This window comes from Myxocyprinus asiaticus, chromosome 26, assembly GCF_019703515.2.
Source record: "Myxocyprinus asiaticus isolate MX2 ecotype Aquarium Trade chromosome 26, UBuf_Myxa_2, whole genome shotgun sequence".
NCBI classification, from domain to species: Eukaryota; Metazoa; Chordata; class Actinopteri; order Cypriniformes; family Catostomidae; genus Myxocyprinus; species Myxocyprinus asiaticus.
In genome coordinates, this window is record NC_059369.1 from 39,413,510 (window position 1) to 39,439,322 (window position 25,813).

The 25,813-nt window shown below is 37.3% G+C and overlaps 1 long non-coding RNA gene across 1 annotated transcript; it reads left to right on the plus strand.

Moving 5' to 3' along the window:
- The first annotated feature begins 780 nt into the window (after positions 1-780).
- Positions 781-23,846, plus strand: LOC127416638 (uncharacterized). Its single transcript, XR_007893155.1, has 3 exons — positions 781-893; positions 16,927-17,012; positions 23,448-23,846. It is a non-coding gene; the product is annotated as an uncharacterized LOC127416638 (long non-coding RNA).
- The last annotated feature ends 1,967 nt before the right edge of the window (positions 23,847-25,813 follow it).

The window sequence follows — 25,813 nt, forward strand, 5'->3', positions numbered from 1 at the left end:
ATCGGTTTCATGCTATAGTAGGTTTTTTTTCTCTCTCTTGTAAATGAGTGTAAATGCCAACATCATCATATATGTCGAAAGGATTGAAGTCTGTCACCCAAATCATAAGTTCATTGATGTCATTAAATGAGTCTGCTTTTTTATTCCATCAGTTACTCTTGGTCAGAGTCTGCCATAAATATTTAATTTATACATAGGGTTACATTCTACCTAAGTTTAATGGTGCAATGCTCAAATATTTAGTAGTGTGTAAATTGTGACTTAGTGCCCATTTATCTTGTTTTGCTTCAAATCATAGGCAAACCTTGTCATTTTGACCCCCCCTAATGGATTACTCAGTAAATATTGATCCATGGCATTAATATTGTGGCTTTCAATATAATTGATATACTGCATTTCTTTCACCAGAAAAAAATAATTAAATAAAAAATGAAATTTTTCTTTTCTTTTGGATGCGTTAACACTGAATGACCCTCAAACCAGCAACCTTTCGATTACGAGTACTCTGTTTAAACCTCTACACCACAGCATCCCCACGGTGGATTGCACAGATCACACTCCGATAAATGGTGTCACTCCTTAGACAAAAAAACACTTCAGACCAACATATAATAAATCTTGAGCTTTGGAATCACTGTTCTCTGTAATTCCTCTGGTTCTGAAACAGTGCTGTGTGAGGAGAGCACAATAGTTGCTATTCCTCAGAGAGAGAGTGATGAAGACTAGCTTTTCTAAGAGGCGCAATTACTCAGTTTCCTGCTTATTTAGTCCTTTGTAAGTGGACTGCATTCAGCTCACATCTGCTCCATATCTGCTTGCGCATCTGGCACGTTTCTTGCGGTGACTCCAGGGACAGTTTGAACTGAAGGAACGACTCTTCTTGACTATTAAAAGTGAGTGTTGTTGCAGAGAGACGTCTCCTTTTGTCACAGAACAAAACCTTGCTCTTTAAGAAGTCATCACAAGTAAAAGGTATTTGAGTCGAGAGGAAGGTCAGATTGACGCAGCCATGTTTTGATCTCTCTCTAGATCCGAGGCTTAGCGTATTTGCTCCTGTAGGAGATCTCCTGCTGTGAATAAAACAGGAGGAGACAAAGACTCCTCATTGCACCTTAAAACGGCTTTGGTAATAAAGAGGACTCAGACAGGAAAGCAAGACTCTAGACACAGCTAGTACACATGGGGACTGCTGAAAGAGTTCTGCTGAGAGTGTTTGCAGAAGGATTTCATGCTGATAGTTTTTAAATGCTTCCTGTTGAGGGGAGTTTATTGAGAAGAGACTCACCTTTAACATAAAAATGACACCATAGCCGTGGGAAGTAGGGGTGCTGGGGGTGCTGCAGCACGCCCTATTAAGTGTGGACAAAATCCTGAATGCATTAAAGAATTAATGACTATTGCTATTTGAAAACCGTCCTATTCTGTGTTAATCTCGTTAATGAAAGTAATAACAAAAATGTTAAGGGGTATTTTTATTTCATCAACAATAACGAAGACATCGAGAGATTATTTTGGTAATTAAATTATTTTAATTCAAACTTACTCTTTACGAAAATGTGAGCTGAAAAAATAATACTGCAAGACATTAACAGTGCACTAACAATGTTTTCAAGATGAATAATCAAAGGATGTATTAAAATAATCTAGGCATAGTGTTGGGGATTTTCTCACTTGAGAGTTGAGCTGTTTTATCGATGTTGTTGCTCTGTTTTAACTGGTTAATTACCTCTCTCACTTGCATAGGCTATGAGAGATCAGTCAGCTATATCTACAACTAAAACGTAAGACTACATCTACTTGCATTTGCACAAACAGGTGAACTTGAAGTTCTGTGCCAGCCAGAATGTGTGGTAAATGCTGTTGTCCTAAATACGTGCTGCTTTGCAACTGTCTGAACACGGTATTGAGTTACAGTGCCTAAAACGATTAACAACATCCTAAATTCTAAAAAGATAATACTCATACTAGCTAATACTTTAATATAAATAATCTTTATGTGCTATTATTTCGGGAGCTAAGGTTTTCACGAGGACAATTTTCATATAGCCAGTTATATATTTTATGATCATAACTCTAAATCTGATATTTGTAGAAATGTTTTAATAAATGTTATACATTTTTCAAAATGTGTGAATAATTGGAATGTGTATATTTGACTGACACATTTCTGTCAATTTTATAGCGGATTAATAGCATTATAGGGTGTTATAGCACAATTTTAAATAGAAGAATTAATGTTGCTTTAAATTACTAATCACCTGAGAATTAACATTCAGCTCTAGGGGACAGCATTGCATATTGACAGGAAAATGTTGTACCAAACTAAACAGATGTCACAGAAACAGATGTGATGCCAGATTAATATTTTTCCCCTAAATTTTAAAGGTTTTATCCTGGCATTGTCACTTACAAATCCAATTGTACTCCACTTCAAAGCATTCTACTGTATGTGTGTGTGTGTGGTTGTAGTTTTATTACAGTTGTGTCTTTTGAATAAATCAATGTTCATATTTATGATAAAAATCTGCATCCTCAGAACTTCTCTTGATGTCAGCAATAAAATAAAAAAATAGGTTTACAATTTTTCCACATTCACACCTCTCATCCTCACTAGAATGATATTTTTCTCCACTAAAAACAGACTTTTGAAAACGCTCTCTTTAACCATATACTTTGGAAAGCGATAACGTTAGGACACTGAAAAATTAGTTTTCAAACTATTCTTTTTCAAAAAAAAGTAATTAGTGTGGACATTGCCTGACACACAGTTGTGACCAAGTCTTTCTAGCAAGTCAGTCCACTGTCGGCAGTCTTTGGAACGCTCTTGGGAGGCTATTTACAGTCATGCCAGTGCAGCTCCTATCTACTTGAATGGGGAAAAGCGGTTGGTCAAGATTACGATCAAAGAACATGTTTCAAATCAGCAATAAAATGTGATAATATTAGAATCACAAATTGTGCTTCTTTACCTCATATTACGCTAAAACACACAATTTTCCCGGCTTGTATAGCTAATGAGCATGCGGGTTAGCGAATTAATTGACAGGCAGTGTCTGTATCTAAAAGGTGATTAGATGTTTTACCTGTAAGGCAGGACTTCCTTTCTACAACCACTGACCGTTGGGCGCTAGAGCTGATTGGGTGTTCAAATGTCTCCCATTCAATTAAATACAAGTGGCCTGTCTCTGCTAAATAGTCTCTGGTTGTGACCACAAATTCTACATTAATGCATGAAATTGTTACATTGCTTGGCAACCGTAAACAGCCTATAGTTACGCTAATGAACTTTATTACTTGGTGAAATGCTTTTTTTTTTTTTTTTTTTTTTTAAAGAAAATGGTGAATTTCACATCACATGGTGTGCATGAGAAAGCAAATGTAAAAGAACGGAACCCTTTCACCTGCATCCCATAATGCATCTCTTTTCCACAGGGTGTTTCCTTTGTTATTAATAATTACTCACGTTGCGTTTGCATATCTCAACCTGCCGTTGAGTTTGAGAATGTTTTTGAAACTCAAGGCCAGCTGCTACACTCTTTTCATGTTGACCTCCAAAGGCTTGGAATCTGTTTTAAAAACAAAAGTAACGGAAAAGGGTGGAAAAGACAGTCAGAGAGTTTTGCTGTGTCTAAATCAGTCATCATTAAAATATTCATCCATATTGTTATCCTCATGTTAGTGCATACAGTATTTTGTTGTAAAAAAAAATATAAATATATAAAAAACCTTTAATCTGGTGAATATAATGGAGCTATGTCTTATGGACTAATGCATGACTATTAATATAAGATGACATTATAGAAAAGACACATATGAAGCATGGATATTTCTGAATGTTTATTGAAATAACCATTATTGATTGTTAAGTTCATTTTGATTTTGAAAGACGGTGTACCTCAAGAAAAGGAAAAAACAAATGTCTGTTTTAACAATACTGGAATACAGGACATTTATGACTAGCGATCACTGATGATCTACTGTTGATTAGTTACTGCTCTTCATTTCTTTTCTGGTTGTTATTAGAATTTGGCGATCTTAGCATTAAACTTGTGCAATTCATCTCGCACTGTTTGTGCTAGAGAACTCAAATTGTGCGGCTTGTTTAAGAGAGGCATGCTATTACTATTCTAAGTGATTAAGGCATGGTCACATTTACTTTCACTTGGTGAAATTCCGTGGGCGAAATACAGTAATCTCAATGGAAATCTGCGTGATCGTGAATTATGCGCAATGGATTTCTGGTGGCAAAGAATTTCTTCTCCTGTTTTTTTGTTCAAGATTGGTGGACTTTTACAGGCCAATTTGCCACATTAACCAGATGCTTGGTGCGGCAGTGACCTGTGTGGATGGTGCTTCGTACACAGCTGCACTGGATATTCACATAAGGAGATCCTTTCAGCGGCAAGTTTCTTTTGAAAGTTAATTTCACAAAGAATAAAGTGCAGTGTTAAAAAGAGGCTACTTGGCAATTAGTTTTTTGCTGATTTCATACTCACACAACATCTGCCCACACCTTATTCGCCTGTGTAATATTGGCGTGCAAAGGTAAATGTGACCACACCTTTAGGCTGATGATAAAACGGGTGATAAAATCCCATACCAACCACCTAGCAATTCCCTAGCAACCATCTAAAACAACCAAGCAACTGCGTAGCAATGCCCTGGCAAGCACTCATAACATCCTAGCATTGTGGAGGTGACTTTTGTGCATTCAGGAACCACTCACATTTTCTGTATTTTTCACTCCATCTGGCAAACCCAAAATGAACTGTAGACGTGCTGGGCTTGTGCATTAAATTCCACTCAGCCCTCATCCTAGTGCTCTGCGTTGTTTGACAGCTGGAGGTTTTCTATGCATTGCAGAGAAAGGAAAAGGTTTGTGCTAATCTTTCAGCTCTGGAGAAGATCACATTGCTTGTGGCCAGATTCCTGTGTTACTGTAATAGGGTTATTTTCGCCTGCTCCGTCTGGACTTAAGGAAGCATACTGTTGACCTTGATGCTGATGTGGAGTAGAGTGGGATCCCCAGGGTCTCAGGGAGGTTCGAGTGATTCCTCTCTGTGCTTGTGCGAGACAGTTGATGTGGGTTTGTGTTATTTAGGTTTCACTTATGCAGTCTCAAGTGTTTTGTCTGAAACAGTGGAGCACCATTAAGAAAAGAGGCAATCCATGTTTATTACGAGCTTCTGTCCACTTTCTGTTTTTACCTTCTTTCACCTTCTTGAACATTAGGTGTGAAAGGTTCAAGAACAAACCTTAATAGAGCACAACAGTCATATTTAAATTGATTATCAAATACTTTTTTCTTCAATTCAAAGTTTGCAACGGTGTGATTTACCTCAGAGCTGGTTGATTTGGCTTAGAGCTCTTTTATGAAGGATTTTACAGGAAGTCCCTGTGGAAGACATAAATGGGAAAAATACTTCCGGAATGTAGATGACTGAAAAGTGGGCGGGCACTGTTGTGCGCTATTTCCTTACCGAAAAATGTCATACCCTCAGATTACTTTTGAAGGTTTCTAGAAAGTCTTGTAAGGCAGCAAGTACTGAAATTCCTCAAACATTCCTGTTTATGATTTGTTCTGCACCTCTAGCAATAAGTTTAAACATTTTTCATTTAATTCCACTCAACAAACAAGACTCTGTTTGACAGTGTTTTGTAGTTAGGTGTGCTATCGGTTTTTGTTTTTCATAAAAATCATAGATTTTTTTATATCTCCCATTGATTTGCATTGATAGAATGTTCAGTATTCTAAATGCTAATGTCAGTGATGACATTTACCTGCTGAATTCTGAATAGTGTTTGATTTATATTTATTTGCATCTGTTTAAACCTATTTGCATATTTAATTGTGATTGGACCATATATCATTCACACTACAAAGACAATGTGACTTAATGTGTTGATTCTCATGCTGAGTTGACAGAAATCAAGACAGGCGCTACCACAGCAAAGCTGCTCTCGTGCAGCATTTTATTTTCACAGAAACAAAACCTAAAACTAAAGGTTGACCAATAGTGGATTTTGCGATACAGATAACTAAGGTAGTGGGAAAGGCCGATAACTAACTGATTAATTGTCGATAGTTTTTTAAAATCGATTTATAGAATGTTAACAAAGGTTCTTATTCTTTCCTTACTATGGCGGGCACAGACATAGAGGCTACAAGAGTTCAAATTAACAAAATCCCTAATGCAATTTATTGTTCAACCAAAATACCAATAATAACCAGAAAAAAATGAAGATTTGGTACATAACATGGGACTTAACATTAAACAAGCCTGAAACTCAACGGGGACTCTTATTTTGAAATGACGGAGACTTGGCCCTGTTACAATGCTCTTACCAAATTAAGCTTTTTATAGCCTATATTCACCAAATTAAGGGTTTTGTATATTTACTGTATATATATATATACCAGATGAGGTTTAATAAGGAATAAGGTTTTTTATTATTATTCACAAAATATGAAGTTGGAGACATGATGTATGTGCTGACAAGGTTTCCATATAGTTGAATTTTTTTATCAGCATATATTTTTTGCCGATAACCGATAGTTCCTAAAGCAACAAATGGCACTGATTAATATGTAAACCGATATATCATCCTACCTGTACCTAATACCTTAACTTTAACACTATTCCATTGCTGCCTTGCAAGCACTGCTATCCTTCATGAAGTGCATATCTAGGTTATTTCTGCAGTTGTAGTTGAACAGAGGTGAGTATAGAGTACATGTAGAGCTTGTGTTCAGGTCACTGTACAGAAATTAGTCTTTTACCTAGGTTTCACACAACTGATGCCCCAGAGACAAATGCCATAGAACCATGCTTGTAAACACACACACACACACACACACACACACACACACACACACACACACACACACACACACACACACACACACACGCACGCACGCAAAACCACTGAACATTTTGACTGCTAGCTCAAGTGCCTGGGGTTACTGCTGTGTGTGTGTGTATTTCCTCTTTTTGTTCCACATCAGTGAGTGGTCTCTATAGACTGGATGGCCTACTTATGGTCTGTCTCTCTCTGTGTGTTTGTCTGTCAATTCATGCATGACTGCAAACAGTCTAAAAATGTATGTAAAATATAACATGTAATTCATGAAATGAAGCTAAACAACACAACAGAGATCAGAACAACCCGAACACACAGTGAGTACGTTTACATAGGCAGTTATAATCGAAATAGCGTGGGTTTTTGCATGATTGAGCTACAGCCTTTGTTTCTCTGTCCAAGCATACATGACACTATGTGCAATCAAATAGGTGAAGAAAGGATGTTATGTAGACTTTTTCCGGTTGACCTTTTGCATCATAGTAAAGCGTCTAAGATGTGATGTCAGCTAACTAGCTTGTCAACAGCTAGATGCATACAACAGGCACAACAACGCGTTGACATGACATTTTAAAATGGCGAATTATTGCTTTAATCTGACTGAAATTGAACTTTTAAAGTGTATGTATACACAATCTATCATTCTGTCCTTCTGTATCTCTGTCCATTTTGTCTCTCCTTCTCTTTCTAGCACTCTTTTTACAGATCTGTCATTGTGTCTTCTCACTGTACTCTCTGTCTGTCTGTCAGTTTTCTATGTCTTTCTTCAAATGGCATCATTAAACAGGTTCATTTTTTATCTCTATTCATACTGGTTAGTGCTTAAGCTCAGATGCACCTTTCAGTAAATTATCCTGAGATATGTGTGTTAAAATGCTTATTGCCATTTTAGCATGTCACTATGAAACGGCATTTGCAACCCATTATACTTATGTAATGGGATGTTATTTCTAAGTAAAAACTTTTACTTAGGCTTCTTTTTGGCTTGCTTTATTTCTTGGCTTTTATCAAATTCAACCCACTTGATTTCATGAAAGTCAATGGCACTGGACCAGTGACAGGCTCCAGTCAGTACAGTTCACAGGTGTTGGTTACAGGGACACTGTGCTCAGAATCATCTGGAATGTGATGTAAAATCACCATTATATTCTTTATGGGCAGCTGAAGTTGTTCTCTTTGCTCAGTTACAATGTTTGTTTTGTTGTTCTATTAGTAAGTGCCCCCTATAAATCAATTACAGGGATACAGTAATTTGGACATTTGCTACATGGTCAAACTCATAAAAGCATTTCCAGCAACAGCTGATAAACAATAACAGTGACATTTACCCAGCCAAAAAACAAAAACAAAAAAACAACTGTATTCAGTCAGTTGTTTAACTCTGCTGTATTTTTTTCATTATAAGAAATGTTTGTGCATCTACGCTGTTGCTTAAAAATTGACATGCATCAAGAATCATCTTGGAACCAGGTTGTAACTCTCCGAATTGAAATCGAATAGTGAAACAAAAAGAAGAAAAATAAATTGTTAGGTGCCTAACAGGGTTTGAAATTAACTTTTTGGCTCACCGGCCACTGTGGGTAGTAGTTTTCAAAGTCACTAGCCACTCAACATTTTCACTATCCAAAATCCCCCACCCCACAAAAAGTGATGAAGTTAACTGGAGACTGTAACTGCATGCATTTGTTTGGACATATTATTTGAAGAAGAATGAAATTAGTTTAGTAGGTCACAGGCCTAATGAATTTAAGTCACCTTTAGAATATCTGAAGGCAAACATGGACAGTTAGAACAGGAGTGGGATTGAACATATAATAATTTGTCCATAATTCATATAAAAATTCATTACATTTACCATTGTTCTATATTGTTTAACAGTGGCATTTGTAATTATATAAAGCAATTACAACAGGTAAGACCATGGATGGCTCCACGTTACTGTGGTTAGGTTAATGTTTATAGTCTTTTCTAAAAAATAAACTATAGTTTTTTTTAATAAAAAATACATAATAGCCTAAACACATTTAAAAACCTTTAACTACAACTTTCACAGTTGTAATAAAAATAAAGTCTAATAGTTTCACCCTAATAGATTTAATATGAATCTGTACAAGTTACCAGTCTGTGTTACTGCAGTAAAAAAACAAACAAACAAAAACTTTTAGTAAGAATGATGATGTGTATTTTAAAAACTGATGAGGTGTACTTGTCTCCTCTTTACCTCGTCAGATCTGTTGATAATGTAGGGGCTGGCTATCAGTTTGAGAGGTTTGACTTTCTCTATATAGAGATTTAGGCTATACTAGAACGTTCTCAGTAGAATTCAAATGGGCCACATGAGTTTTGTGCTCTCTGCTGGCCGCTGTGATATCGGATAAAGTCCAAATGAATCACTCAAGTTTCGCTCTGTGCGGTCCCAGAGCTCTGGCGATCTGATCTCTGGAGCATGCTGATGTGCGCTATAGCAGTCACACGAAGGCACGCTTCATTTGCCCCGCACAGTTGTGCATGTAAGCTATGAAAGGCATGAATCCCACAAAATTTTCTTTGGCAGCGCAGCTCCAAGTCGCCCGAATTTCATAGAAATTTCAATGCAGGAAAACCCCTGAAAACGTCACCCGCCAAAGTGGCTAGTAAGAGTGATTTTGCAGGTTGGCAGGTGTTAATTTCAAATCCTGGTGCCTCCCACCTCAAATATTTAGTAGTGTAGAAGTTGTAATTTACTGCTGCACTAAACCTAGGCTGAGTAGTTCAGCGCTGCTGGTGCAGTTCTTTTACTTGACCAAAGGTAAAAAGGCAGGTGTGCATTGTCACTCTGATGTGAACACTCTGCAAGTGTGTGTTTGTGGTGTATGTGAATTTTGTGACACACTGTGGTGAAGTGCACTAGAAAAGCATAATTAGGCAGGCTCCCACAGAGGCATACATTTCCTCTCAGCGAGTCACAATATTATGACAGGCTGCACCGTGTGTTCCAATATTTGGTTTTCTAATACGTTCCTCTGTCAAAGTGATTGCCAAAATACTGTTGCCTTTCCCAATCCAGAGAGTGTGGCATATATATAAACTAACTAATAGGAACTATTACATTATTGTGGATAGCAAAGCTTGGAAGAATTGTAAATGTTTGAGTTTTTATATTAAGAACTTTTGATTGCATATTTTTGTATGGTGGCAAATGGAAGCACTATTTGAGACATTGTTGAGATCTTTTCTGAAACTGACACATTAAATAAAATGGGTTGTGATTGCTATTATTTCACCATGACTCCAGTCTCCATTTTCTTCCCATTTAGTCTCATTAACAGAAAACAAAACAAATGACAAGTTGAAGAGGTCTCATTTATGATTTTTTTTTTTGTGGGTGTTTGTAGGGCTGTCACGAATATGGCTGACGATTAATTGTGAAACAAATAACTGCCGACAAATAACTGATGATTAATTGTTTCAGGGCTTTCACAATTATGATGATTATTTTTGTCTGTTTTAGGGCTTTAGCGATTGTGACAATTAATTGTCATACAAATTCTGTGCTTCATACACCTTAAGAAGCGATTTATTAATATTTAACTTGTAATCATATAATAAAATAGGGTTATATAATTTCCTTTAAGACTTTAAAAACATTTAAAATATTGCATAGCGGTAGAGAGACATGAAAAGTAATATTTTAAATAGCAGTTATTCTATGGACATGCACTACACGGACTGCTTTCACTGTTGCACACGTCTCTGTGTATATATCAGCGTCTCCCGCTGAATGCATTAAGATGTGCTTTTTCCACGAATGTCAGCGGGGGACAATAGGGTGGTGGGCACCGCAAATGGGGCCCCCCTGGTAGTTGTGGGCCCCTCGGCTTCAGCCCATGTAAGCCTGTGCATTAATGCGCCCCTGCGTGTATGAACCAACAAGGACCAAAAATATTTGCCATTACACCAACGTTAAATTAAAGTGAAACCGGAGCATTTTGCATTTACTAGGGCTGAATGATTTGGGCAAAAATTGTAATTGTGATTATTTTGAAAAATATAAAAATTACAATTTGAACTGTGATAGGATTATTAACATATAAATACTGTTCAACAAAGGGTGTTTACACTTGATCCAAACTAGGGGGCCTGGGTTGCTCAGCAAGTAAAGATGCTCTCTACCACACCTGGAGTCGAGAGAGTATTTCTCTTGGGACTAATAAGGAGAAAAAACAGATAAATAGGGTAGTTAAAAAGGCAATAAAAAGTAATTATATAAATAAGATTGAGGGTGTTTATGCAAGGTAATCTTAGAGCCGCCTGGAAGGGAACTAAGAGTATGGCTGCAGTGAATACACTGGTATTTGAACCAGCATACTCTAATGGAAAACTATGACACTAATTTCATTTTATCTAATGAGTTTAATTCATTTTTTGCCAGTTTCGATACATTTGCTACAGTTGATGAGATGGTAGATTTAAAGACACTCTGAGTTCTTCTAATAATTTTAAATTGAATCCTTTTAATATATTGAGACAGTTGAAGGCCACACCGCTTAATAAGGCCCCAGGTCTGGATGGCATATGTGGTAGAACACTGAATCACTGTGCTGAACAGCTTAGTGGAGTTCTCCATTTACTTTGTCAGTCTTCAACAGCAACGCATATTTGGAATTACACAAATGTGCAATTAGTGAATCTAAAGTACTGTAAATATAATGCTGTCAGCACATGAGCTTTGCTCGTGCTTAAAGTATGTGTAATACACTATGGAGAACAAGGTTGTGCACATACGGTAAGGGCAGCGAGCAGTGCGTGCAGACTATTTATTGATTTAATTAGATTGAAGCCCTTGCCGTTTAATAATTGCACTGTCATATCGTGATTTCGAGTTTATTTTGATTAATCGATCAGCCTTAGCATTCACTATCAAAATCCTCATTTATATTTTTGTGGGAGTTTGGCACGAACCTCCACAGAGTGCGCACGCATCACAGCACTTCAGTGGTTAATCTTCATGCGCTCTTCAGGAGCTGCTCTTGAGTGTGGTCCACAGTGTGGGTCAGTGAGACGGTTGGAGTTTATTTGGTTTGCTCACATAATACAGTAACACTGGAAAATATTTGTAAAAAGGTCTAGCCTTCCTCAACAACATACAACAACAATGGTAATACATACACTGGCGGCCAAAAGTTTGGAATAATGTACATATTTTGCTCTTATGGAAAGAAATTGGTACTTTTATTCACCAAAGTGGCATTCAACTGAACACAGTGTATAGTCAGGACATTAATAATGTGAAAAATTACTATTACAATTTGAAAAAATTAAACTACTTCAAAGAGTTCTCATCCAAAAAATCCTCCATGTGCAGCAATGACAGCTTTGCAGATTCTTGGTATTCTAGCTGTCAGTTTGTCCAGATACTCAGGTGACATTTCACCCCACACTTCCTGTAGCACTTGCCATAGATGTGACTGTCTTGTCGGGCACTTCTCACACACCTTACAGTCTAGCTGATCCCACAAAAGCTCAATGGGTTTAAGATCCATAACTCTCTTTTCCAATTATCTGTTGTCCAATGTCTGTTTCTTTACCCACTCTAACCTTTTCTTTTTGTATGAAATCTTCAGTTTTTTTGGCAATTTCAAGCATTGTATAGCCTTCATTCCTCAAAACAATAATTGACTGATGAGTTTCTAGAGAAAGCTGTTTCTTTTTGTGCCATTTTTGACCTAATATTGACCTTAAGACATGCCAGTCTATTGCATACTGTGGCAACTCAAAAACAAAAACAGACAATGTTAAGCTTCATTTAATGAACCAAATAGCTTTCAGCTGTGTTTGATATAATGGCAAGTGATTTTCTAGTACAAGTCTAGTACTAGATTTTACAAAATTTACCACACAAACAAGCGCAACGTATAGCCTAGGCATATATGTATATCGTAGGAAAAAGCAATACCAAATACACTGTTTTGCAATAGGCCTATTATTTCGCAGAATAATAACAGTAGTAGGCTATTAGTATAGTAGACTCTCTAGACAACGCTATATACACACACACACACACACACACACACACACATATACACACATATGTAACCATGAGAGGCATTATACTGCAACCCAATGACTTTCCACAACCAGAACCGTTCCCGAACTACCAGCAGCCTATTAAACAGCCTACTAGGCACACCCCAGCATAAATGATGCACTTAGCAATGTCAATTCTTTAAACTACTAGAAGCATGTTGTGATGATGTGGGCATGGCTGAGCGACGTCTGTGGAGAGTGAGGCTGGGAGAGGAAGAATGGTAAGGATTGACACCTATGGGAAATTATCTTTAACAGCTGTTCTGTTTCAGTGAGAGCTGGAGAGGGATAAAAAGGGTGTCCAGACTGCCGGAGGGGAGAGAGAGATGCACGACGTTGACTGTGTGTTCATTCATTTTATGTTGTGCTGAAAAGTGTAGAAATAAAACTCACGTTAGATTGTTCACCCGGTTCCTGCTTCCTCTTTCAGAGAGAGTTAATGAACCTTGTCACACGTTAACAAAGAAACAACCACATTGGCACAGCGTAGGTTTTTAACATATAGCAAACAGACATAATAAATGTGAAATTAAACCACATACTCACTGATTTTAACTGCACTCTCTGGGCCTTCCTTTCATCAAACTTTTCCACAATGTCCTATGTGTATAGTTTTCGACTTCTTATATTCTCAATGGAAAGAATGGCTAGTGCCGAGAGTCTGCCATGACCCATGGTGCTCCTCAAATCATTTTTTATTAGCTTCAACTTTGAAAATGAGCGCTCCGCTGAAGCCACAGTGACAGAGATGGTAAGAAAAAGAAATAAAACAGTACAGAAGATAGACGCGATACTGTTGTTCTCAACTATCAAAAATCTGGCCAGATCTTAAACTGATCTTGAATCTTGAACTGAGTATCAATCTCTGGTCTCTTCAGCAGCTGCTTAATTGTTCCCTGACACCTGGAATTCCGCCAAGCTCATCTGAAGCACTGCAACTGCTAATATTAGCTGGCAAAACATTCCTCTCACCTTCGACATCAGTGTCACTCGGGCGAGGACGACACAAAAAACTGTCAATTTTGGGTAGTTTTTGTGTTGCGGCTAACTTCTCCACTCTCTCTTTCCTCTTTTAGGCCCCGCTTGCATTTATTATCCATTTTAATGGCGTTCTTTTCAACTAGCTAGTTACCATCCTCTTGCAATGATATATAAAAAAAATTATAATTTGCATAATCTCGTAAATGTTGCTTACAAAAACATGATGCTGCAAATGACCTAAAATCTACGGTGGCTCAGGGCTCTCAAAAATTTAAAGCACAAAGGAAATAAACCACTGCACAATGAAATTTACAGAAAATATATATTTTTAATCACTGAATTTTTATTTGTGTGTCTATCTCAATGCAGGGGAGATGATGAGTCTGCTCTGTCAACTGAGCCTGTTCCGGTACGCTGTCCTGGCAATGATGCGAAAATTACGTAACAGCCTCATGGGTGTGGGCCCATATGCACCTGCATACCAAGACGCTACGCCGCTGAGTACGCTACATTATGTGAAATCGAGCTTGCATAGCTAAGCGTTTGCATTCAGGTACTGCGGTAATATGTCTCGCCTCATCACGTACCTCTTGCCTTTTCTCTCTCACTATCATTCATTAAAATGTGTCACCGATAGGTATGTTGTCTGTGTTGACTTATTTATTCTGGGGTAAAATTCCTCTGTGTTGTCTCCAGATTCACTGCCTGATAGATTGTGGGTAACAGCCCCTGAGGGTGATGAATGGATGATTGAATCTGAACACACACAGACTGCTAAAGCCCTCACTAAAGAGTGTTTGAGATCCTCTATGTGTTGGTCCATTTGCCTCAATGCGTGCTTTCCACAAACCCGTATGAGAGAAAAAGCCACATGAGATCTCTTTACAAATTATCTCAATTGTTTCTCCAGACAACAATGAAATTAAATGCCAATCAAATGAAGACTTTGGCTTCATTTGTTTTCATTTGCTCCAGAGATTTCCTGCTTCTCAGATTATCCTGGAAAAAAGAAGTCTCAGGTGTCTCCTCTACAGTTTCGGAAGAGATCACTTCAATATCTTGAATCGTGCTTGGATTTGCCAAGATACCAAAGTCTGCAATCTAAGTCAGAGATCTCAGTATGAACTCAAACATTTCTCATCAATTTTTTTATAAGACCAAATGATCTGAGCTATGCTATCCACATTACTCCTAGAGCTTTATGCTCTTTCTGGATGCCAAAAATGTACTCATTTGTGTCTATCTATACTTAGGAATTGTAGGAGAAACTTCTGAGATGAAGTTGATACTTATGTTGAATATAACTAAGAACAAGTCTCCTGAGCTCCAAAAGAGCAACCTCTGAGCAATAAAATTGTCCTATGCAGGGGAGCAAAAATCGTACGGACCCTTAAGGCAGTGTTTTAGATCTTTTCTAATGAGTCTCTTTGATGAGGCCATTAAACAAAATGTTTAAGGCCAGCGGTGTTTATTAAATATTGAAGTGATGTCGTTTAACCAACCTGTTTGCAGATGAAAGCAGTGCCTTGCAAATGTGTTGGCTTCATCACTTCATTTAAAAAGACATTTGATTGTAATTGGGGTACGGGATGCGGTGTTGAATAGATTTTCCTCATAAATGGAGAACTGGACTGCATTAACATGTCTGTTTGCCTATAGGAAAACCTTATTGCTCAGAGTTTTCTTTTTCATAGCACAGGAGACCTAATGTAGTTCTAAGTTGTACTGTATGCTAACTTCTTAAATTCCTTTGGAGAAATAAAAATAAATAAGTTCTTGTTGAGATCTCTGACTTTTGATTGCAAATTTTGGTATGGTGGCAAATATAAGCACTTTTTGAGACATTGTTGAGATCTCTTCTGAAACTTTACTAGAGATACACAAAATAACATATATCGTGAATGCTGTTTCATGTTGACTCCAGTCTCCATTTGCTTTTCCATTCAATCTTAATGCTGTCTACCAGAAAGAATTGAGATGTTAAAACAGATATCATTTGTGATTTTGTATTTTCTATGTGTGTTTGTTGGGTAAACAAATAAAAAAAAAAAAAACAGTAATGTGCTTAAAGGATGTTAGCGTAAAAAGTGTTACTAAAAAAAATATTTGGAGGTCTAATTTGAATGACAAGCAGCCTTCCTCGATACGATTCAAATCCCCTGCCCTTTCTCTTTCTCTCTTGCATTTCACTCGATCAGTCATTCTGCTGATGGCCGTCTCTCCCTCCCGTTATTGATCACTGTTTACACCAATCAAAGGTCATTAAGGAGGCGTGTGTAAAACAAGAGCCAGATGTGTCAGATAATTGATACAGCCTCGAAGGTTTCAACAGCAGCCCATGAAAGGTGAAGTCTAATAAGTTTTTAAGGTTTTTTTCTGAATGTGTTAACATAGAGTCTGAATATATATGCAGGGGTCATGTCCATTCAAACAGATTTTTGAGCCAAGTGGATTTAAGTGCAACTTTCAAAAATGTGCTTTGACAATTGACTTCCACAAGTATTGTAGGAAAAAAAAAAAAAAAAAACTTGGCCTTAATCCGCTGTTGCAGAAACCAATCATTTATGTATAAATAAATATGTGTCAAGATCATATTTGCTTTAAAGGGAAAATTCACCCAAAACACCCAAAAATTCAGTCAAAGTCTAGTTAAAACTTTTAATACAGTTATTTAGTGTCCAAGCTGCTCTTTTCCATACAACGAAATAACATGGTCTGCGGCTGTCAAGATCAGTTGCAGTTTTGCTTGGTTTATTAAACAAATCTGCAAAGTCAAATGCTTATACACATTGAAAATGTTTCTTATGTTCTTTTTTATGTTGTTGTTTTGTTTTAGTTTTTTAGTTTTAGTTTTAGTTTTACTTTTGTTTTTGTTGTTTTGTTTTATGACTTTAGTCAAAGACTGCCAAACCGTTTATTAAAGAAATTGATATATATTGGCAGAATCCTCCCCATCTGTGTAAGCCAGTCAAAGAACGATTGTCTCTTTTGTTTGAGGATTTTGTCTGTATCTCTCAGGACACGGGGCGTGCTTATGAAAAAGATGGAAAACGGGAGATGGGTTATGGATGAACGGACAGAAAAGAGGAGCTTTTGTAAGCCAGGTAATACTATCATTTTCTATTTCAAAACACACACACACACACACACACACACACACACACTGTCTCTCTATGTCTAGATGTCTCTGAGATTGTGTTCTGCTCAATAACCCCTTCATAATCCCAACTCGATCCCACACCGGGGGTGAAATGCCTGCTTGACTCCAACAAGAAACAGGAGAAATTGGTGGATTTTCTGCAGACCGTGTGCAGCCTTGTGATATTCCTCAGACACGCTTACTGAGCATGTTCTTCCTCTGCTTTTCCCCCTCATCCTCTTCTTTTTCTCTCTTTCCCTTATCAAAAAATTGAATTCACCTCTGTCTCTCCCTGTCTTTCCTTTTAAACAGAAGCTGCTGACATCCTCTGTGTACCCTAGAAGTGCATGCAAAATTTGGACTTTTTCTTGAGTTATGCTTTCCATTTAACTAGAAAAGTTGAAATTTCCAAAATGGAGAAGACAACAGAACTTCCAACTTTCAAATCCACAACTCTAATTTCGTTATAAAATGTCACATTAACATAGCAGCACACAGAAGTTTGATCTAAAAAATAAAAAATAATGGTAAACTATGATTTTTAAAGGGATAGTTCGCCCAAAAATAAATGTTCTGTGATCACTTACTCACTCTTATGTCACTCCATTCACATTCCTCATTTTGTTTGGCCCATTTTGGCTATTTTAACAGTGACTTCCAGCATTGCAATGTCTCTATCAGAAAGGTGATTGTCTGTTTTAACACTAAAGCTGTCATATTTTGTGTTACAATTTCTCCAATTAATATACAGTATAGCCTAAACAAGCTACCAATCCTTATTATGTCTTTTGAATGAACTCAAGATTGTTGCTCAATTTTGTTTTTTCATCAGTGATGTTTTTTACCATTTAAACCAGACCCTGAATCAATCATTCAGTGTCATGGATCCAGATTGTGTAATATAAATACTTTCCTTCACCCTGTTTCGATGAATTCTGTCATGTGAAAACTGAAGAAACCACCTTTTGGCTTTAGATGTCTGTAAACTTGGGCAGCAACAACTTCTTCTCCCTTAGGAGTAAATCATCTGTCAGTTTAAATGGAAACAAAAAAATCTCAAGTGTCTTCTACTCATCCGTTTTAAGTGTTATAAGGAGATCATCTAAAATACTTCATATTCAGTTTGGTTGCTAAGGTGTTCTGAATGGCTTTTAGCATATTGCTATGCATTTGCAAGGATGTTCTGAGTGGTTGTTTGTGCGTTGCTATGCAGATGCTAAAGGATGTTCTAATTGGTTTTTAGCATGTTGCTAAGCTAGCTGAGGTGTTCTTAATGGTATTTAGTGTGATGCTATGTGGCAAAATTTACAGAATGGTTTTAAGCTTGTCATCATGCAGTTGTTAGTGTGTTATAAGTGGTTGCTAGGGGGTTGTTATGGTGTTCAGATGGTTTTTTAGCTTGTTGCTATGTGACTGTAAGGGTGTTTTGAGTGGTTGCTAGTGTGTAGCTATATGTTTGTTAGGGCTAATTTATACTTACTGGGTGAACAGGCTTCTTTTAGTTCACCTAAAAATGATGACGAAATGCACTGACGTTTTTGTTCTGCCAAAGGTGTTCGTTTGCTGATATTTCTCCTGTTTGCACACATCTCTGAAATTCTTGATCTAGGAGAACTCGGCTAGTTGAAGAGCATTGATGACTGGTTTAAACTAATCATGGGTGTGGTTTGGCCATAACTTTTTTATTTATTCACAATCGTGCACGCCACCTGAGGAATTGTTTAACACACTCTTACAGTGAAATTGTAAGGATTCGTATGACTTTTCTAAATTTGGCTAATTCGTATGATATTGTACGACATATGAATTTGTACGACTTTCACTGCAGCCTATGATGTCACTGGACATTGTTTTCATCTAATATGTGACAATTACTTGCTTCTGTCACACACAACAGCTTCCTGTTGTGTTTATACACTCTATTGATAGGTTAGGTTTAATTAAGGGTTTAGGTAAGGGCATAATATTAATAAGTATGTCCTTAATGCCTCGTGTGCGAAACTCGCGCTTACTTCCGCATTACACATCTGGGCATTTGCACGTGATGAAATCATTCGAATCCATATGAACGAAATCATACGAAATAGCCAACTCGTAAAATATGTACGAATTTTGATGAGATCAAGTTGAATTTTTACATAAGTTACTATCGTGAACAATGGATAACTTTGAAGTCCGTCTCTTCGAGATTGCGCAGAAGTACCCTTTTTTATGATTTACAACACAAATTCCACAAAGACAGTGTGGCCACTGCAAATGTGTGAAGAGAGATTCCGGTATTTATGAAGTCAGATCAGATAACTTGTCCTCAAAAGTGGAAGGGGCTCCATGACACGTTTAATAAAGCAAAGAATCGATACAGCCCTAAAAGCGGCGATCCATGGAGAGAAAGACCTGCATTATTGGCATTACTTCCGTGGCTGGAACAATACGTTAAACACTGTGATGTCACCCACAACAAACTAATTTTAAAGTGATGCAGTGTGAAGTATAAACGTCGAATTTGTTTGCCTAGGGTACTTTAGTTCATGCATGAGTAATAAGTTTGGCTTCTTGTGTAGTATAAATTAGGCTTTATTGTGTTCAGAGTGGTTTTTAACTTGTTGCTATTCAGTTGTTAGAGTGTTCTGAGTGGTTGCTAGGGTGTTCTGGATGGTTGCTATGTGATTGCTAATGGTTTGAGTCAAAAGAGCAATTCTGAGTTATTCTGATACTTTCAGATACCTTTCCGTAACATGCTGCAAGATGTAATGCACTATTCATGTTTGTAACACAAATGGTGTGGGACGAGTTACATGTTAAAGTTTAAACTTGGGGTTAGGGTTTTGTTCAAACCACTAACCCTAACTATGAGCAATAGTAAAAGTGATACATGACTTTCTCTCTCCACCAGCAGCTTTGAGAGAGTGATGGAGAATTAGAGAGCAAAGACAGGATGCTTTCACTATAGCAACCAGTTAAATCCTAATCGCCTGGGTAACAGACAGTTGAAGTGCTCTCACCAAGCCATCAATTAACAGAGCAGTCGGGAACGCCATGAACTGTAAAGGAGGACGTAATTTTCTTCATCTCACACAGTAACTGTCCTGTACACACTCTAGAGGTTCATGCCCTTTATCAAAAGAAGGAGAGAGAGAGAGAGAGAGAGAGAGAGATTGAGGCAGAGAGGCCAGATTACAGGAAACCAGATACACATTCACTCTGGGAAATACTGCAATAGAACACACTCTACACTACGACTACATCTGTCTAAAAATCAGTGCTTCAGGGGGTTTCGGTCTGGCAGTGAATGCACTAAAAGAGAAAGCTAGAAGAGCATTCTGTGCTTTTAAGGGCAAATTTACCCAAATAGACATTCCTGTAACAATTTGGTGTAAAGTCTTTGATAGTATTATTATGCCTATTGCTCTGTACGGATGTGAGGTTTGGGGTCCACTCTGTCTTGCAGATTACTCTAGATGGGACAAACACCCCATAGAATCGCTGCATGCAGAATTCTGTAGAAACATTCTAAGAGTTCAGAGAAGAACACCTACTAATGCATGCCGGGCTCAAATAGGCAGATACGCCCTAATTATACATATTGAAAAACGATCCCTTACATTTTGGACACACCTAAATTCAAGTTCCCTTAACACACTGCAACATAAAGCCCTTAAAACCCAAGAGTTGAAGCCTAAAACCAGTGTCAGCTGGCTCTGAAACTCACAAACCCACTAACAACTAACAAACACCAGTTTCAGACCAGCACTGCTGAACAAAACCAAATCACAATAAACCAAAACATAAAAGAAAGCAAAAATTCATATTTGGACCATTGGGAAAGTGAAAGTAAAAACCAAAGCAAATTGTAATGTTATCAGACCCTAAACAGAAAGTATAATCTAGCAGAATATCTCCACACTGTAAGAGATCCAAAATAGAGACGGATCCTCACCAAATACAGACTCAGCGATCACAGTCTGGCCATAGAAAAAGGCAGACACAGACAAACATGGCTTCCAAAGGAAGAACGAGTCTATGCTCACTGTGACACTGGTGAGGTCGAGACAGAGACACACTTTCTCCTTCACTGTGAGAAATTTAAAGAGGTGAAAGAGAAATACTCTCAAACCTCATGCCACAGTTTTCCAGTTCAGCAGAAACAGATCAAATGCAGGTGTTACTGGGGGAGGACAATCATGCATCAGTTGCAGCAAAATTCATTTTTGAAATGCACACCCTCAGAAACCAATTACTGCCTTAATGTACTTCAGTCACAGTATTTTATTTTTAATTTTTTATGTTCATAATGTCTTTTTATAGTGTATATTGTTATTATAGTTTTTATTTTATTTTATTCATTACCTGGCACCTTATTTTAATTCTATTTTTATTGTTATTTGTTACAGTTTTATTATTATTATTTGTCAACATCCAAGACAAAAAACATAAGAATTGTGAACAAAACAAACAAAACATTGCTATGTTGTGTCGGAGCTCGCAACGCAGCAGCCATACTCGGCGCCATCTTGAGTCCATATGACATACTTTCATGAATATTATACGTGTAAGAAACAAAACATGAAAATCCCTGAATACAAATCATACTGGTTAATTCATTGGTTTTACAACATGGATAATACATTACAAGTTATGAGAAACCTGATTGTCAGGGTATATTATCAGGTTAAGCCTTGAATAGTTACCATTCTTAGTAGAATGAGATGAATAATACAAGATTAAAGATTATAATCATCGATTTAATAATCTTTATTAAATCAGATAAAAGCTGTTTGGTTCGTTAAATTAAGCGTCATTATCCATTTTGTGTATTAATGCTTTAGCAATATTGTATGTAAACACAATCATGCCAATAAAGTACTTTAAATAGAAATTGAATTGAAACTGAGAGAGAGAGAGAGCTTGTCTGTTGAGATTCTCAGTTGTTCAGCTCATTGTAGAATAAGTTGTCTTTTAAAAAATTAGAGCGTGAATATTACCATTTATTTTTCATTTTTATTGGGTGTGTGGAACAAAAAATATAATGTTAGGCAGAATGTTATGGACTGACATATGCACTTCAACTGTCTGTTACCAGTTACCATTCACTTTCATGGCAAATTTGCATTTTATTTTCTATAAATTTGAAGTTAACGATGACTGAGGCTGTCATTCTGCCTTCCATCTCCATTTATGTTTCACAGAAGAAAGGAAGTCATACTGCTTAGGAATGCCAAGAGAGTGAGTAAGTGAAAAGAATGAACATTTTTGGGTGAACTAATGTTTAAAGTTGTATTTAAATAGTTTTAAAATTGGAATGTTCAGCTTCTGAAACTATTGTGCTATTTTTCTGCAGGGTTAAATATCTGGAGAGTTGATTCCTCTCTCACGTCACTGTGTTTAGTGGCTAATGATGAAGAGACTTTTCATGACAGACTACATTGAGAGTGGCATAAAAGCAGAGTTTGTGATCAATGACAACTCTCTCTTTACTTACACACATTTACATATACATATTCTAATCAGTTATAGCTCATATTGATTAAATCCTTCCATGAGTGTGGGCTATAAAATCATGTATGGCACCTGATCTGCAGTACGAGCAGCAATGTGTGTGTGTGTGTGTGTGTGTGTGTGTGTGTGTGTGTGGTGTATAGCTGCTGGCAGCTTTGCTACAATAGCTCTCAAAGCAATAACACCTCCAATAGTAAAGCATCAATCTATTTTCCATGGGAGCACTGTGTGCGTTTGTGTGTGTATGTGTGTGTATGTGTGTGTGTGTGTGTGAAAGGGAAAGGGGTTGATAAATGTGAAGTTCCCTAGTGTAAAACTCAATCTACATTAGACACCTCACTAACAAATAGGAACCCAAAAGTACTGCACTATGGTGTTACCATTTTATTTTGGACATAGCACCAAGGTTATACCATGGCATTCATTGAAGTACCTTGGAGTACTGTGTGAATTCATCAAGGCACGTTATTACATAAAAAGAAAGGTTTGTCTTTATAGTTTTTTATTCAAATTTGATAACTTTCTCTGCTTTCCTTTTCAGATGATGTGCCTAGTGTTGCAGTTAATACAGCCTTTCTAAAATCTTTTCAAAAGGAATGCATAATTTAATGCCTGAACTTAACGTTAATGTAAAAGATTACAGCAATGATAGCATATAACTATAAATTTGAAAAAGGACTTTTAAAATCCACTGCAAACTTGCATTCAGGTTTGGCTCTATTCTGTGGAATGCCCACTATTCACCATCTAATCAACTCCTGATGAATAAAATCAAGTCTCGCCCTACATTTTTTTTTTTTTTTCTCATTGAATATCCTATTTCACTCAGAAATATGTCACATTTTAAGTTGTAAATGGGTTGTAAATCATGCATTATAAAGGCTGATTCGTGTTCTCTTTGCAGTGCTCAAACCATCCACCTTCTGGTCATGAGTCCTGAGCTGAAAGCACAAGACCACACCACATATCCGAGCCCATTTTCGGGATGACCTTTTAAATGCACTTTTAAATGTGCTTTGTGATCAGCAGCTGTCATTACCAGAATGGTAATAGCATTCCCTTGTGGAAAAGACATTGCTGTCATAATGGATTTAAAATGTCTCATTATGATAGAAGAGGACTAAACAAACATATTGTCTGTTGTTACTATTGGTGATACAGAGGAGGGGAGGGGCGTCATATTGCCTCCAACAGTGATGATGATTTTGGGGGCTATATTTAGATTCTCACAGTTGGAACTCCCTGCATGCAAAGTCACCAGTGTCATGCTTTTAAGGAGAATCCAAATACAAAATAAAGGAATATTCTGAGTTCAATACAAGTTAAGCTCAATCGACAAGATTTGTGGCATAATGTTGTTTTCTACAAATATATATATATATCCCTTTTCTTAAATAAGACACTTTCAATGGAAGTGAATGGGGCCAGTTTTTTTGAGGGTTTAGAGGGCAGAAATGTGAAGCATATAATTTTATAAAAGCACTTCTGTTGAAATGTGTATTTTTTAAGCTGTAAAGTTGTTTAAAGCATTGTTTTTATGGTAGTTTTATGGTTTACGACGTAATGTCGATATGGCAACAATGTTGGAAATAACTCTACACAGAAAAGGTTAGTAAGTGATTTTAACACACTAAAATAATGGTAACATGCATATTGTTTACTACTTGTGGTTATACTTTTGAAACCATGAGAATATTTACGTATTGGCCCCTTTCACTTTCATTGTAAGTGCCTCTATGTAAAAATGTTTTGCTTGTTTTTAAAGAAATGGAGGGATAAGTTGACATTTTTGTAGTAATAAACATTGTGCCACAAATATTATTGACTGAGCTTAACTTGTATTGAACCTGGAATATTCCTTTAAACTTTCAGGTAGACTCTTGAAAGCTGACTGGACTTTGAAGTAGCTTTGGTATTTCTGATTTGCGTTTTCGGATGTGTGTGAGTTTTTCCCCCAGAAGTGAACAAAATCTGGGGACTTCAGAGACAACATGAAATGGAATAATATTTCATATGTATGTAGTGTACTGAGTTTTGTGACCATTCCAACAAACTTTAAGTTGATTTAAGTGAAAATGTTTTTCTTGTGTATTTCTGTTGTTCTGTATATATTATCTTAATAAGAGAATGGGAAGAACATGCATATGCAGTTGTTTTAAAATAATATATCTGCATAAAAAAAAAAAAAAAGAAGTGACGTCATTCCGCTTACGTGCTGTTTCACCAATCGGATCTCGCTCTAGTTCAGAACAGCTATGGACTTGAGCGAGACAGGTATGTTGTAACTGAGTAATAAAGTGTTAAAATATAAGAGATTGGGTTCATTTTCTTGTTAATACTTGTGCATGAATAAGTGACCACTGTCATCGGCCTCATCCGAGATGACGATGAGTCTGCATATAGAAGGGAGGTTGAACAGCTGGCTGTCTGGTGCAGTCAAAACAACCTTGAGCTGAACACGCTCAGAACGGTGGAGATCTTTGTGGACTTTAGGAGGAACACCCCAACACTGACCCCCCTCACCATTCTAAACAGCACTGTGGCAGCAGTGGAGTCATTCAGGTTCCTGGGCACTACCATCTCACAGGACCTGAAGTGGGAGACCCACATTGACTCCATTGTGAAAAAGGCCCAGCAGAGGTTGTACTTCCTTCGCCAGCTGGGGAAATTCAACCTGCCACAGGCGCTGCTGATACAGTTCTACTCAGCAGTCATTGAGTCTGTCCTCTGCACTTCAGAAACTGTCTGGTTTGGTTCAGCTACGAAGTCAGACATCAGAAGACTACAAAGGACAGTTCGGACTGCTGAGAGGATTATTGGTTGCCCCTTGCCCCCTCTTCAAGAACTATACACTTCCAGAGTGAGGAAAAAGGCTGGAAAAATCACTCTGGACCCCACTCACCCTGTCCACTACCTTTTTGAACTGTTGCCTTCTGGCTGATGCTTCAGATCTCTGAGCACCAGAACCGTCAGGCACAGGAACAGTTTTTTCCCCCAGGCTATCCATCTCATGAACAGTTAAATTGCCCCATTGAACAATAACTATGTGCATTACACAGTTTAGTCTTTCTTATATTTATCCAACACATCCAACCTCTTCTGCCATTTCATTCCTCTGAAAGAAAAAAAACAAAAACAAAAAACATTTGCACTGTACATAACAGATTTGTATTTACACTGTACATAACAGATTGTATTTACACTGTACATAACAGATTGTATTAGATTTGCACTACCCATGTGTATGTGTGTATGTGTGTATGTGTATAA